This window comes from Brachycentrus maculatus, unplaced genomic scaffold (genome assembly GCF_059751285.1).
Source record: "Brachycentrus maculatus isolate JH-2025_06_01 unplaced genomic scaffold, ASM5975128v1 h1tg000191l, whole genome shotgun sequence".
In the NCBI taxonomy this organism is placed as follows: Eukaryota; Metazoa; Arthropoda; class Insecta; order Trichoptera; family Brachycentridae; genus Brachycentrus; species Brachycentrus maculatus.
Genome location: NW_028280942.1, coordinates 65181 through 82183, shown reverse-complemented (window position 1 = coordinate 82183; position 17003 = coordinate 65181). Strand labels below are relative to the sequence as shown.

At 29.0% G+C, this 17003-nt stretch overlaps 1 protein-coding gene across 1 annotated transcript in view; it reads left to right on the top strand.

The window, feature by feature from the left end:
* The window catches only part of LOC148307725 (uncharacterized), a 163593-nt gene extending 148890 nt beyond the window's left edge, over positions 1-14703 (top strand). The window contains exon 7 of the mRNA XM_088262919.1: positions 13185-14703. The gene's annotated coding sequence lies outside the window, so the exon portion shown is untranslated. The remainder of the gene's footprint in view (positions 1-13184) is intronic.
* Positions 14704-17003: the final 2300 nt, after the last annotated feature.

Genomic DNA, 17003 nt, shown 5'->3' with positions numbered 1-17003 from the left:
TCGATTTGTTTACCGCCATTTCATCTTGTTAAAATATTCAGTTCGTTGTATAGTGTATAGTGCTGCTTACCAAAGTCCACTCGTTTAAAAACATTTAGTTGGTTGCATAGTATTACTTACCAAAGTCCACTCGTTTATGTTAGGATTGAAAAAAAAATCCTAGTAAAAAAACAACCCTTAAAATAAGAAAAATTAAAGCTAACTGAGTACATAACATGCACATCGCATTCAAGGCAAATAAATAATATTTGTGTTTTTAACAGTTGTTTTTACTATTGTGGTAGGGTTGATTGTTTGATTTTTGTAAAATGTTAATTTTTACAAGAATTAAATTTCATCTGCGAAATCGAAAGAAGCAGTGGTTACATACACACATTATAATTATATATAAATTATACACACATTATAATTAATATTATTTGTTGTAGGGTTTATGAACAAACCGTTGAAAATCTGTGTCACAAAAATATAAAATATCCGTATATCGTTAAGTATATAGAATGTATAATTTGTCCCTTCAATACCTTTGAGTGTCGAAAAGATGGGGCATATTTGTATTTGGCATATAGATTATATATATATATATATATATATATATATATATATATATATTTATATATATATTTATATATATATATATATATATATATATATATATATATATATATATATATATATATATATATATATATATATATATATATATATATATATATATATATATATATATATATATATATATATATATATATATATATATACACACACACACAAACACATCTAAAAATAAAAAAAATAGCAGTGTGTAAAACTGAAAAAGTAAAAAGTAAGTAAAAAAAAATAATAACTCCGAAATGTATAAACTGGCGATTAATTATAAAATCCAGAGCGACAACACAAAAAATATATAAAATAATATCTAAATGTATATTTACGACCAAAATAGATGATTCGATTTCATATTTAAATAAAACCTTGGTTAATCGACCTTAAATCTTTGAACCCCATAAATCAAATATAATTTCTTGTTCAAAAATTACTCAGGAGCTCAGGGTTAGGGTTAAAATAAAGATTTTTTTAAAGTACCTTTTTTGTTAAAGCAATTAGTTAATTTTTATAATTAAAGGTTAATTTCATAATTAAAAGTTAAGTTCTTAATTAAAAGGTAATGAATAAACAAAACGAAAGTAGTAAATTCGATTCATTTTTTTTAAATACGCGACATTCTGTTACATATATAGATATATATTTGGTTTCATGATAAAATTATCTACTTCGTCTATTGTTAGCTAGCCAGCCGCTATCGCTCGACTGATCTAGTTGATGAAGGATAATGGAAATATTTTGGGACGTCTGCCATCTCAAGATATAATATCATGTTTTTTTCTGTGAAGCCCGTCTGGTATGTTCATCAATAATATATTACTAATTTTATATCAGCGCTCATTTATTTAGAAGGGCACTGTGTCACGTGTCGTACGTACAAAATTATTACTCAAAAATGAAATATGTATGTTACACTATAATACAACATTTTGAGTGTGTCCAAATACTTGTTCACAAATCTAGATTATCTCGAATTATATGACTTATTTTTCATATTATTTTTTAACATCTCAACAACGATGATGAATTCAATCGTGGGTAGAATTGGTGAATGTTACACTGTGTAAAGTGATTACTTAAACCAGCCTATGATGGTCGTAAGCCCCGTTATGCCCGGACTTCTTCTTCATATTTGTTGACACGTTAAAAAATAATATTACACTATAATAATTTATCAATAATTTATGTTCAATATTTTAAAAATCGAGCTTAAAGCAAATATTATCAATTCTGAACGGACTAAGCTCGACAATAATTAAATCTGTTTAAAAATATAGTTTTAATAAATAATTTTAATAAATGCAACAAAACGAAAATTATGCTTGAATATCAGAAAAGAATCGTATGTAATTTATTTTCATTGAAAAAACGTATCTCTATTAGATCCAATATTAAATTTTATATGGCAAAAATTTGTGTATTTCATTTTGAACTAGTTTAACCCTATAAGATATTAACTCTGAAAAGTTTGGAAACAAAAATTGGGAAGCTTTTTTTAAACGTTATTAGGAATTGCTAACCCATTTTGCATTTCCTAATGCATATAGGACGAAAATTACGAACCACCATTCCAAGAATATTGCAATTAGATCTGTCTCGAGTCCTGCTATAAAGTTGTATGATTGATTTGACAGATTTTACTGTCGACCATTTGGGATTATTCTAAATAATATTAACTTCAAACAGGGATGCAACAACGATGGCATAACATAACTTGTGCATTTAAAAAAATAATAGAAAAAGGTGGTGGTAGACTAGAGAAAGAGCAGAAAAAAAAATCCTTTCCCAACTAAGCTTACAATAAATGTTTCATTTTATTTAAATTTGAGCAGTTTTTATGTTCCTCGGTTATATTTTGTTTCCTGATTTTCTGAATGAGCAAGAAAAATGTTTCTTTTTCTTATACATATACATATGTATTGTGTGTGTGTATATATATATATATATATATATATATATATATATATATATATATATATATATATATATATATATATATATATATATATATATATATAGTTACTAAAAAACATCACAATTTAATCAATTTATTATGATTTAAAATAATATTTAAAAAAGAATTCAAAATTGCTTTTAGCTACAAATGATAATAATATTTACTTTTATGTCATGTACAATTGTCATGCCGTTTTGATAAAAAAATAATATAAACAATAAAACAAGGTTATTAATTGATTCTGCGGTAACTTTGTCTTAATATCTATCCTTTTTTTAAAAAGTTTTACTTGGTAATTACCCTTATTATACTATAATGGTATTTACCAAGTAAAACTTTAATTTAAAATAAAATAATGAACTAAAGCATCGATCGATTTATTTATAAAAGACCAATATAAAAAATAACACAGCTCGTAAGTGAAATTATCATGTTAAACCTTAGTTAAGCTTAGTTATATGTAGTTTTGAGGTGGCTGTATAATGCGAAAATATCATATTAATGTTAAACCTTGGTTAAGCTTGGTTATATGTAGTTTTGAGGTGTGCCTTTTGTGTCAGCCCTGTTTCGGTTCCATGAGAGCAATATGACTGAGAATGTGTTTAAGCCAAATTTTATGTTTCTCAGAGTTATCGATATTCGCCGGCGGATAAATAATGTGTAAGTATCAATAAATTACCCAGGATGCTCATTCCGCGATGTAATATGGGATTTGCAATGCTTTTCACGCTAAGATTATTAAAATGACAACGGTGCGATGTCAAATGACGCTCTTCAAATTTGAAAACTTCGGTCGTAAAAATTCATCTCTCATCTGCATGCGACCCTGGTATTTTCGAAAAAAATATAAGTATTGAAATTGAGTTTAAAAAAAAACTAACTAATTTACCACCACGCCGCTTTTCTGCTAGGGTAGGCAGAGAGAATAGAACGCCACACCTATCTGTTTACATTTTACAATTCCACATTCTACATTTCTTATCATAATTGCTAATTTATGAATATCCTGAACTGACCACATATTATTATATTCTCAATATTATTAATATTTAAAGCATTTACTTTGTGGTTAGTCATTTTTACTTTTTTTTTTTTCCAAAAATGTTAATAAAATTAGTATATAACCACTCACCGAGATTTTTACGTCTACCGGTTTCGAGACGTTCCCGTCTCTTCGTCAGGACAATCACTAACACAGCATGCAAACAATACTACCCTTCACCACCATAGCACCATTTACACACTCAAAACTACACAAAATGTCTAACACATGCGATTTTTGGTCGACCCGAAGACCAACATGCACTATAGTTTTCAATACAGACATGCGTTACGAGCCGAGGTTAACCGTACATATTATTATATCATATTCGCTAACAAACAAATTTAACTGATTTTAGTAATGTTCCGATTGGTCAATAATATACACAAATAAACTAATTTAATTATTTTTGAGTTATGTTCCAATTTTTCAATAATATTCACAAATAAACAAATTATTAGTAATGTTCTGATTGGTGAATAATATTTCCAAATAAAGAAATCTGATTTAAGTAACTAAAGTTCCGTTTAGTCAATAATATTCACAAATAAACAAATTCAACAATTTTTTATTGAATAATAGAAATACAATCTATGTAAAAACATACTGTTTGTTAATTCGTACAAAAGTAATGTTGAAACCGATTGTAAAACATCGCACAAAAATGTTTGTTATACTGAAATTGGTGATAGTGACGATGAAAGTAGAATGCTGACAAATCGGTGGATGCGCATCGATAGTGAAACTCCGAGGACGAGCCAATTTCACACGACCTTGACACATTCATGTGAATGAATACTTTCTGTTTTTTTAATGCGGTTTTATTTGAGTAGTTTGATACCCACCAACACCAAAATAAACAGCTAAAATCGGCAAGTATTTGAGATATTGTTGACTTTGGACAAACCTAATAAAAAATTCCATTTTTGCAAAACAAAAGTCTTTAAAAATTCTCAGCATCAAAATAATAAATATGTTTGTAAAACCAAGTAACCATGACGCCGCTTTGCCGCAGGGGTAGGCAGGGACGATCAGTCTTTGCAAACAATATTCGTATCTTCTATATTTATGAATCTTCTTTAATAGATTTATATTATCCACTGACACTTCGTGATGGAATTGCATTTTTAATTTATTATTAGATTAAAACCAATATTTTTAGCTTTCCCACTTTTTTATTTGACCAGCGACCGGGTTTCGTCGTTACCGACATCATCAGACTGGTGAGAGGCTATACAAATTGTTATGTTATATATAAAAGAAGGCAGGAGTTGATAACCATGATTTGATATAATTTTATGAGAAATTAATTTAATTTTAGTGAATTTAAGTATTGTATGATATTTTAAATATTTTTTATAAAGGTTTTTTTGTATTGAAAGCACGATTTTATATAAAGTTAAAATACAAATTATATAAAGTTCATTTACAAAAAATGCAAATCTATTTTAACTTTATATAAAATCGTGCTTTCAATACAAAAAAACCTTTATAAAAAATATTTAAAATATCATACAATACTTAAATTCACTAAAATTAAATTAATTTCTCATAAAATTATATCAAATCATGGTTATCAACTCCTGCCTTCTTTTATATATAACATAACAATTTGTATAGCCTCTCACCAGTCTGATGATGTCGGTAACGACGAAACCCGGTCGCTGGTCAAATAAAAAAGTGGAAAAGCTAAAAATATTGGTTTTAATCTAATAATAAATTATGAATCTTCTCATACACACGTGCCGATTATTCCGACTCCTGACCTGACCACTTTCAAGTATTTGAAATACTTTTATTTTATTTTATTATTTCTTCAGTTAGCTTATACTACATTTAATATAAACTCTATATTTACATCTTCTTACACAAATCATTTCGTTTTAAATTCATTCAGATACTTTTCAATCTTCGTACATTCAGGCATCTTATCATTAATTTTTTAGCCTCATACATAATACAATTTTGCGATTCAGTTTTTTTTATAATAGCAGTCTTATTTTATTCATATTTTGAGTAACATATTTAAAATCATATTTATTTAAAACTACTTTGTTCTAAAAATGGTCATATTTTCGTTAAAAAAATAAATTTGAATAAGCATTTTTAATTATTTAATATATGTCCTTGTATTATATTAGTCTCATTTTTAAAGGTAACCAACCAGCTGAGTTCTTCTCTCATTTTTTCAACATTCTTATCTATTTTTTAAGCACTATTCTCAAAGCTTTATTTTAAGAGAGTTTATAATTTATTTGAATTTCCTTCATTGGCAATCTATGTATATGCGGACTTGGTCATGACATGATTATTACATCTTCAAAATTTGTAAAAACGGAATATTGTCTTCCCCTATGAATGTTTTTAGATAACGCTATTTCTGAGATGTTAGCTAACCGAGATAGAAATTTCATCCGAGGCCTTATGTATGGCACCAAGATACCGGCACGTGCAAATTGCTAGATGCGAATATTGTATAGCAGCAGGGAGGCGGATTTAATTTCACTACAAACCTGAGACAGTTTGAATCACTTTTGATGGCGATCCCCGAGCGGCCGCGGCCGTTTAATTCGATGAAATACCAACTACGTCTCGGTTTAATGTCTCCATAACCTCAATCCTGGTTTCCAGATCCTCGGTGGATCTGCAGCAGAGTTATATGGCCGCCATTAACCGTGGAACGATCGTTGCATCCATGCGTCGCCCGGGCATAAGAACATCGTAAATTACCCAACTCCGACAGCATAAATCCCGCTGCAATATTATCTACTCGCGACTGGAGGAATAGAAGAATGTTATTTTACTATCGGTGGAGTGTATGCATTTTTGAAATAAATTGTCTACTGATAAGTGTATCGATTTATTACATTATTTATGCCACTTCGAATATCGCTCGTACATATCTGGGCGTATTTACCATTAAAACACTATCCTTATCATCCATAGTTTACTATTTGTAATACCACTTTTATAAACACTTATTTGTGACAAATATGGATTTTGTTTAAAAAATAATTTGAATTTGAAAGAGAGAAAGGCAACAAAAAAAAATTTCTCTCTCTCAAAAATTTTATTATTATACAAATGTCAAATCGTAATAATTTTATTTTAATGACCTGATGATGGAATAATTTTCCGAAACCGGTAGTCACAAACAAGTGTTTAAAAACTTGATATTACACAAAGTAAAAAGTAGTTTTTATTGTACAAAAAAAACTAATTCTTTTACGTAACGTTAATCAAGATATCCCATTTTTTCCCATTCAGACTCAGCAAATTGACAACGTTTTTCTTAAATAAATATTTTTTATCTACCATTATCATTTTCATATCATAATTCATATTTGTATAAGAGCCCTTGAGGTAGTATTTTACTAAAATGGTGCTATAAAAATCATCAAAAGTTGTAATTCTAATTATTATTACTGAGGCTTTATTACTCAAATGAAATGGATTTTAAAACATTCTCCTTTTCATCAATTGTTTATCTTGTGTTAAACCACTTTTATAAACACTTATTTGTAACTACTATGGATTTTCTTTAAAAAATAATTTGAAAATGAAATATTTACATGAAAAAAATATATATTTACTAAGGTGGTACGAAAACCGCTATGTTGTAAAATCGATTCGTTTTATATTTAATTTTTACTTGGTAAATACGTCTATTTGTTTAAATGTATTGTGACTCTTGTTTAGAAGTAGGTATTCAACATCATCATCAAACACCGTATATGAAACTTACCTAATTTTGAGAGTTGTAGGAAAATACATGTACAAAATACGAGAGCTTCTCTTATCCCATCATAGATGTCTCTAGTGAAGTTCTAGTGAAGTCAAACACTATGTTTCGAGTTCGATCAATGTATCTAGAAGTTCCAAGAATTTGAATATTGTGGTTGTCATCATGAATAGAATTGGTGAATGTTACACGTGTGTAAGTGATCACTTAAACAAGCCAATGACTATAAGTCCCGTAAATGCCCAGACTTTCATATTCTTTGTGTTAAGATGTCAAAAATATATATATATATAATACAAGTACATCTCGCTCACTCCTTTCAACAACGTCATATATCAAAAAACTTGATTTTTCAGAATATGGTTTTTAAAGTTTAAAAATATAATAAAATGTATTAAAAATAAATATCAAGCCACTACTTGAACTTTTTATTATGCAACGAATCTTTAAAGGTAAAACTTGAATGTTTTTTCTACGTTTGAAAAATATTTAGTTAATTTAAAAAAATAATTAAACAATACCTTTTCTTCAAAATGCAAAAACAACATTTCTGCCCTGTAGCGGGTTAACACAAAGTTAAAAATATGGCGCTTTTACTGGGATGTAGTACATTTTTTGGGCATTCCGAAAACATGTACAACTGAAAATTATCGATTTTTGATATATGACGTTGTTGAAAGCAGTGAGCGATATGTGCTTATTGAGACCTCAATGTATATAAACTTATGCCTGTGTTTCAAGAGTTGAGATTGTGTATGTATGGTGACTTGTGTTTCTAATTACGTACTTAAGTGTATGTAAGAGGAGTTGTCTACATGTAGGTCTACTGATAAGAACTGATGCAGAAGTCAAATGGCAATGACTAGGAACACTTTTTCGCCTGAATCTTCTCAGCAATTAGTTATGAAGGCTAATTTAGATAAGAAATGTTATCATTGTTACGATGTTTCTATCCAAACATTATAATATTATTTATTACTACAATATACATCCAATAAGAGCGAAGGATCATTTAATGCAAGTACTAATAAGTTCTTAGATCTGTTTTTCAATCCAGTGTTCTTCAAACATTTTTGACTCCGTACTGTAGAACGAAAATTATTGCCATAACACGAATTAAAAAATATAGAATCGTAGGAGTAAAACACAGTTATAATAACAATTAAAAAGACAAATTGCATATATAAATTGGAGATTTGGAGGGTTGAAACATTGCATATTGGTAAAATGGTGCATACATACATATAATACACGTGTTGAACATGGTTTAAACATATAGGAATATATTTATCGATTATTTTTTCTTGATGCATTGTATTAAAATATATTAAAATGAACATTCAAAATAAGATATGCATAAAAAAAACACATTAAATTGGTGTTCTATACAAAATATTAAGTCTATGAATCTAATTATTTAATATCAAAGAAATTAATTTTATATTCTTTTTAATTGATATTTCAGCAAAGACTTATTGCGATAAATGTGATCACTTTGTACACTGTGGAACATTCACCAAACTACTAATAATCGAACACATTTCTACACGCCTATCTCAATAAAAAAAATTGTCTCGGCTGACAAACCAACTAACGATTTTTAAATACATGTTTGAATACCTGTTAAATTAAAGTTTTCGTTTTTAATTTGCTAAGGTTACGTTGGTGATACGAGTACCTTCAATGTTAAAGTAACGTGTTTTTAATTAAGGAAAGGATTTGTTTCACTATCAAAAGCAATGTGCAATTAACCCTTTAACCGTCAATTAAATTTCATCACTTCTGTCGAATCATTTCGATTGGAGTCAATAATTAATTTGTTAGCTGAAATCAGATATATTCTTAACTCGATAATTGCACTTTCGTAGCTTTATTATATCAGAACGTTTTTATCAACATAAACAACGTAAACAAATAAACTGATAACTTTAAACAGGATTCTGCTCTAGTTTGTGCTCTTATCAGTTAACCAAAGAATCCGCAAGTCGACGACAAGATAATGCGTTATAGTAAAACCTCTCACAACGAAAGCTCGCGTAACGAGCAAAAAATGTGAAAAAGTTGCTCCCTTCACGAGCGACATTTCGCATGACGAGTTACAGAGAAAGGGCAAGTACACTTTTCACGACTTTCACTTGTGAGCCGAGACTTTCGCGCCAGTCAAAACAAAAAATGTTTCACTTAACGAGTAAGATTCTGGAACGAATTATGCTCGTTATTGGAGGTTCCACTGTATATTATACATCGTTTATTGGTATTGTCATAAAATTCTTTAAAATACCAACTCAAGCAATAATTTTGTTACATAATATCGTGGGAAAATATTCAGTTATCGAAACAGTCTACGTCACAGTTATTGACGAATTTGGGAATTCGGTGCATTATGATATTTAATCGGAATACAGTGAATTAATTGCTGTAGGAATTGTGAACAAACCGTTAAATATCTGTGTCACAAAAATACAAAATATCCGTAAATCGTTATATAAATTTTATACCTTCAATACCTTTAAGTATCGAAAAGATGGGGCATATTTTTGTGAAGAGAATGTTGCTTTTAAATAAACATATATTTAAACATATATATACATATATATATATATATATATATATATATATATATATATATATATATATATATATATATATATATATATATATATATATATATATATATATATATATATATATATATCTTCTCTGGTCTAGTAGAATAACTTAATAATTATGTTTTTTTAGTATATTAGTGAATTGTTAGACAAGGTATTTTTTACTGAATAGTGAAATCCACTGCAACAATATGTTATCCTTCATATTTTTTATTATTATTCGGAAATAGTATTACAAACATTGATTTCCTTGCAATGATATAAACATCAGAAAACAAAACAACCTAGTTGCCTCACATTTATGAAATGTTTATCTAAACACACACATACCCCTTGTTTGAGAAACATGTACGTAGAATCTTTTAGAAAATAAAAAGTGGAGACTCATTTGATAAATTTAATTTGTAGAATAATAATATTATGGAGGAGATAATTGCAAAACACGAGGATGAATAATAAACTAGACTAGTGTTCGGCAACCTTTTGAGAAAAATTTTTATTTGATAAGTGGGTAAAAGTTCTTCGTTTTTTTTTTAACTTCGACATGGAGTGAGTGTTAGCGGTTGAACTGTCAGTGTCACATCAGTAAGGGAATATTACCACTTCACGTTGGATGATAACAGTGTTGAAAAATCACGTTTTAGTTATTTGCATTATTTTTTGACATCTCAACACAGATGAAGAAGAATGTGGAAATCTGGGCATTTATAGGTCTTACAACCGTCAGAGGCTTAGTTAAGTGATTACTACACACGTTACACGTGTAACATTCATGGTATAACCAATTATACCCATGATCGACCAGCACAATGCTCGAATTTTCAAAACTTTAAGATATATTGATTGAACTCATAACACAGTACACACGAGTTCACAAGAGCCATCTATGGTAGGACGAGGAAAGCTTTTATTAAATATAGATTCTTTCCATTTGTACGTGAGGTCCGAATCCTGGATTAAATTAGTAAGCCCTGTAAATGCCCAGACTTCCATATTTTTCTTCATCTATGTTAAGATGTCATAAAATAATGCAAATATAACTCATATTTGGAGATAATCCCGATTTGTGAACAAGTATTTGGACAAAATGTTGTAGATATATATTTAGTTATTTACTTAAACGTGATAAAAATACATTTTCACTCATATACTTTACTTTTGTAATTATTGTTTTTTTTCAATGAATAAATATTTTTTTTTGTTTTCAAAAAATCATATTTTCTAGGTGGATAATTTAAATTGTCGTAGTGGGTAATTCAACTGACATTTTACATTCTCGTAGTGGGTAGGTTGCCGATCACTGTACTAGATAGTGCATTTTTGTAATGAACATGTTACTGTTTACATGACACGATGCACTCAGCCACACATCACTATAGGTGCTATAATAAATGCTGATTAAATATATTAGTGTGTGTGTTCTTATTTCTGTAATGCGCCACTTCGGTTTCTAAATATTACACGTTCTCCGTTACAGATTTCCAATTCCTTGTCCATACGCTAAACTTTGATGAATGGACTTATAAATGAAAATGAAAATAACTTTATAATGCGCCATTTCCGTTTCTTACTATAACATGTTGACTGCTGAAAAACATTTCCAATTCCTTGTCCATGCACTAAATTATAATAAAAAAACTAACTAACTAACCATCATGCCGCTTCCTCGCAGGGGTAGGCAGAGAGAATCGAACGCCACACCACTCTGTCATTGCAAACATTATTTGCCTCTTCGCAAACTTTGCAAACATTCATGCATCTCCTCATACATACCCGACGATTATTACGACTCCTGACCCGGCCGCTTTCAAGTATTTGACATACGCTCGGTCGTCCTCTGCTTCTTTTTCCAACTACATTCGCCTCATAAATTTGTTTAACTGTTCTTTCTTCACTCATACGCTCTACATGTCCAAACCATCTCAACACACCTTTCTTAATTTTATCGATAATGCTTATCTCAGCCTTACATTCTTTCCTTATTTCATCATTCGAACATCTATCAAACATCGTTTTGTCACACAATCGTCTGAGGGATCGCATTTCGACTGCATTCAGTCTGCTTTCATCCTCCTTTTGCCAACTCCATGCTTCGCTTCCATACATAAGGGTTGGAACCAGAACTCCATTGTGTACTGCCAGTTTAGCTTCCGCTGATAGATTTTTATTTGCTAAAACTGCTATTATAATAAATGGACCCATTAAAGAATATAACAACAAATTTATAATGCTCCACTTCGGTTTCTTATGGTTTTTTCTAGCATGTTGACTTTAAAACAGATTTCTAATTTCTTGTCCATATTTTTATTTCCAATAAATAGACCTACAAAAAAATGTAAAACTTTTAATTTTTAATTTAAATTATAAATATAAATTCTTAAAAATAATATTACCAACAATTGTATTTAGCTTTAAAACATTAATTCTTTAAAAAAATTGCCATGTCAATAAATTCTTGCTTTCCCAGAAAATAAATATATAAGGGTACATACCTACATCCCCCATTAGCTATTGTTGTCTCCCATAAATTATTTTTGCACTTGTTAAAGCTGTCATTTAAAATTGTATGGCTACATAAGGACCGTAGTCCATTTAATCTTCACATTCGTTTTATAATGCACTAACAAGGCGAAATAATTGTCACAATATAATTTTTTATGTGTTTTTGTTAATATAATACAACTTAGTAGCCTTAAAAAATCTGTGTTTGATTTAAGAATAATACATAAATTAAAATGGAGTTCTACAAATTAAACACCAAATCAATAAATGTATATCAATAACTTCATAATGCGACACTTCGTTTTGCGACACTGCTATGACAGATTCCCAATTCCTGGTCCATATTTCAATTTCCAATAAATGAACCTTTAAAAGAATATAACAACGACTTTATAATGAATGTGAATGTCGAAACATTAGGTAATACAAATTGTTATATTATTTCGAGAAATGAAAATACTTTGTGTTCTGATCCACTCACATTTTTATTAACTAACTAGTTTCGGCAACAACCTGTTGCCCTCTTCAGGGTTTCATTTATTACTGAAACCCTGAAGAGGGCAACAGGTTGTTGTTGAAACTCGTTGGTTAATAAAAATGTGAGTGGATCAGAACACAAAGTATTTTTATTTCTCGAAATAATATATCAATATGATCCACAAAGTTAATGCTTTCAATATTCAAAACACAATACAAATTGTCATACTTCTTTTTCCTTTTTTTCAGATCTGTAACTTACTTTTCTCACTCCACGAGTCCTGCATCGGGAGAAGATTGTACCAGGTAATCATCAATGAAGAATCAATATTAAAATCATGGACCTCAAGTCTCACTGGATCTTCAATCTGAAAGAAGATATTGTCATTTTATGTAATAACGCGTAACCCTTAACATTACGCCATAAGTTTAAGGGTTATTAATTTTAAAAATATACATGTGTATGTAGGTACCCTCTAAGATTTAAAATAGATATTTTTGCTGAAAACATTGCATGCAGAAGCTTAAAAGATAAAATTTATATCAAACATATGTTTATGTACTGTTCAGTAACACTCCTACCTCTGTAGTAATTGTCATTAATGTTGAATTCTTACATACCTCCCATGAATCTTTAAATAAAAATTAAACAAATAATGTATTTTAACGTTTCAATGCATTGCTCGTGTTGAGATCCTAAATTTCTTCTTTTAATCTAAATATTAAAATTTGAAATAAATAATTTATTTGTACGTTTTAATAAATAAAGCGTGCTCATGTTGAATTCTTAGATTCCTTCCATGAAACTTAATTATACATTTTTAAATAAATAATGTATTTGAACGTTTCAATGAATTAGCATTGCTCTTATTGAATTCATTGATTTCTTCCATGAAACTAAATAATATATTTTTGAATAAAGAATGAAGTTTAACGATAACTTTTTTTTAATGTATTTGACCATTTCAATAAAAGATTTTTTCTAAGCGAATTGTGTTTAAATAATCCTTATTGGCTAGGAAGGAAAAATCTGTGTTCCATTTTCGACACATATATTTTTTTTAAAGCATACCAATTCATCTATTATAATATGGGAAAATTATCAATGTGACAACATATTTTCGACTAGGTAATCAAAAGAAAACAATATTTTTTTTGTTTTCAAGTTGTATAAAATACAACACGATATTTCTGTAATTTTACGTATCTGAGAATTGACGTAAGTCGGGGTGTTACTGTAATACATTTTTAATCATATTTTCATCACAACGAAGTTGGCATTTATATTTTTAAGGAAACCTTAAAAATATTTATATTGGACGGTCCAGTTGAAGAAATCATAATGTCTAAGTTATCATATTTACTTTTTACAATAAATTTAAATAATTTAATATGTTCATTAAACACCGCGATTTAAATTAATCGTGTATTCTAGATAAGTCATATATGCCGAGTTGCCATCACAAAACATGCTCAATTGAACTTATGAGGAGAAAAACTTGGCCGTCCAATTTATTTATACTAAGAAAACGGATAACGGTTTCATAATTGCTTATAATTTATCCACTGTGTTTAATTTTGGTATTTTATATATAAATATAAAAATAAAACACTTTCTTAAGACCAGTTTTGAGTTTATTAATGTAAACACGACTAGTTTCGAGAACTACAAGTGATCTCTATAATAAAACAACAATTTAATAATAGATTTATATTATCCACTGACACTTCGTGATGGAATTGCATTTTTAATTTATTATTAGATTAAAACCAATATTTTTAGCTTTTCCACTTTTTTATTTGACCAGCGACCGGGTTTCGTCGTTACCGACATCATCAGACTGGTCTGATCACCAGTCTGATGATGCCGGTAACGACGAAACCCGGTCGCTGGTCAAATAAAAAAGTGGAAAAGCTAAAAATATTGGTTTTAATCTAATAATAAATTACAATTTAATAGTTTCTTCTTCTTTCTAATGATGATGAAACCCGATCACTGGTCAAATAAAATAAAATTAGAAAAAACTTTAAGGTATACTTATTATTTCATTATTTAAAATGCAGTTCCGATAAGAAATGTAAATAAAAAACTTAAATCGTACAAATTTTCTTATTAGCTATAGTTTTCGAAACTAGTCGTGTATGCTTTGTTAGATTCAATAGTGGTGTTTTACAAGCGTTTAATTTTTTTTATAATTAAATCGCCATTTTATCTCACAAAGTAAATGCAAAATCAATAAATAATAAATCTGTGGTATTTTCAAAAAAATAAATATTCATGATGCATACAAAGCTTCATGGGATATTTATCGCACTATCATTCACTCGTCTACTTAAATATCTGTGTAAATCTTTTGAATGTGTATGGATAAAACTGATAGCATGCTAAACCATACTTCATCATTGTTTAACACTTTATATGGGCTAATTTTCCTAAACAGTGTTTCGTAATTTCAGTCTACAGACACTAGAAAGCTAAAAGCATGCAGTAAATTTATTTAAGCTTACCCCAACATAGCATACGACGATTTAGATACATAAAAATATTTGCGACAGTCAAAAAAATATGAATATTAATAAATATTTTAATATCTAAAATTTCTTATCTATTGACAAACAGCCATTTAAGCTATTTTTTATTTTCAATTGTAAGTTATGTATGAGAATGAATGTAGCCTGAATTCACTCGATATGTGATTTACTTAAATATTTGTTCGTATACTGAAATAAGGAATGCATGTTAGGCGGACATAATGGATTATCCGTCAAATTAAGTAAGGTGTGTTGTGATTGTATAGATTTGAGGAAAGAATGGGTGACCAAAGAAAGGAAAATCAACTTTACGAAGCGAATGTAGTTTGGAAATAGAAACAGAGGAAGTTTTTGATTCGTCAAATACTTCCTCAGGAGTCGGGATAATAAGCAGGTATGTATGAGGAGATGCATGAATGTAGAAGGGATGAAGAATTTTCGCAAAGACAGAATGGGTGGCGTTCTATTCTTTCTGCCTACCCCTGTGGGGAAGTAGTTTGATTATTTAATTAAATAATTCAAATACTTAGAGTGGAGAGGAGCCGGAATAATCGACAAGCACGCATGAGGAGATGACTGAATGTGGATGAGGCGAACAATGTTTGCCTATAGTGTTGAGATGTTCTATCCTCTCTGCCTCTCAGAAAGGAAAAGGCACGATGGTAAGTAAAAGGTTAGTTAGGAATTCGAATGTTTCTTACTAATTTTGTAAAAAAAAATGCAAAGAGACTGTATGCTAAGTGGGGTACGCTGATAGTATAATAGTCTGTCGACTGTGATATAAAACGCTGAATTAAAAACTTCAATATGTTAACATACATTTTATTTGTGAAAAACAAGCCCTTACCTTATTAAGAGAAACTGTAAACCGTATTTCCTATTTAAAAAGCTTCTGCGTTGCGTCCCCAATTTCATATATATTGTAAGTACTTTTAAAATGTACAAATGGAAAGCCAGTAAAGTTGTTTTGTACTATTACATATATTAATTTTAAGTATATTTAGAAATGTGAAAATGTCAACCTCAGTGCATCTACCAAACACAGTTCTAAGAAGTTCATCGTTTATTTATGCTAAATGTGATTCTTTCAGAATTCCATATTTAGGTTTTAATCATTAAGAAATGGGCACTAGAACAAAAGGAATGCAGTCAACTTGTAAAAATGTTTAATCATTAAGTGTATACAAAAGTTCCTTTTTAAAATTATGAAATTCTGCTTAAGCTCCTCGAATCACATATTTTTGTTGTTGTTTTTTTTAGTATAAAATATGCTTTCCGATTTGTAAGACGTACGGAAATTTACATATTATACAGAAAGTGTAATTGCTATATCTGCATTCAAACTGTACATACATGAAAACTATGAGTTTTTTTAGAACTTAAATTACTATAAATATAAATATTTAATTCTGAATGTTGTGTGAATGTTAAAAAATTGTATATACTCGTTTATATAGGTACATATAAATAACACGTATGTACAATTAAAGTTTTTTTTTAAACTTATTATTTTCTTCAATGAAACTCATTCAATTC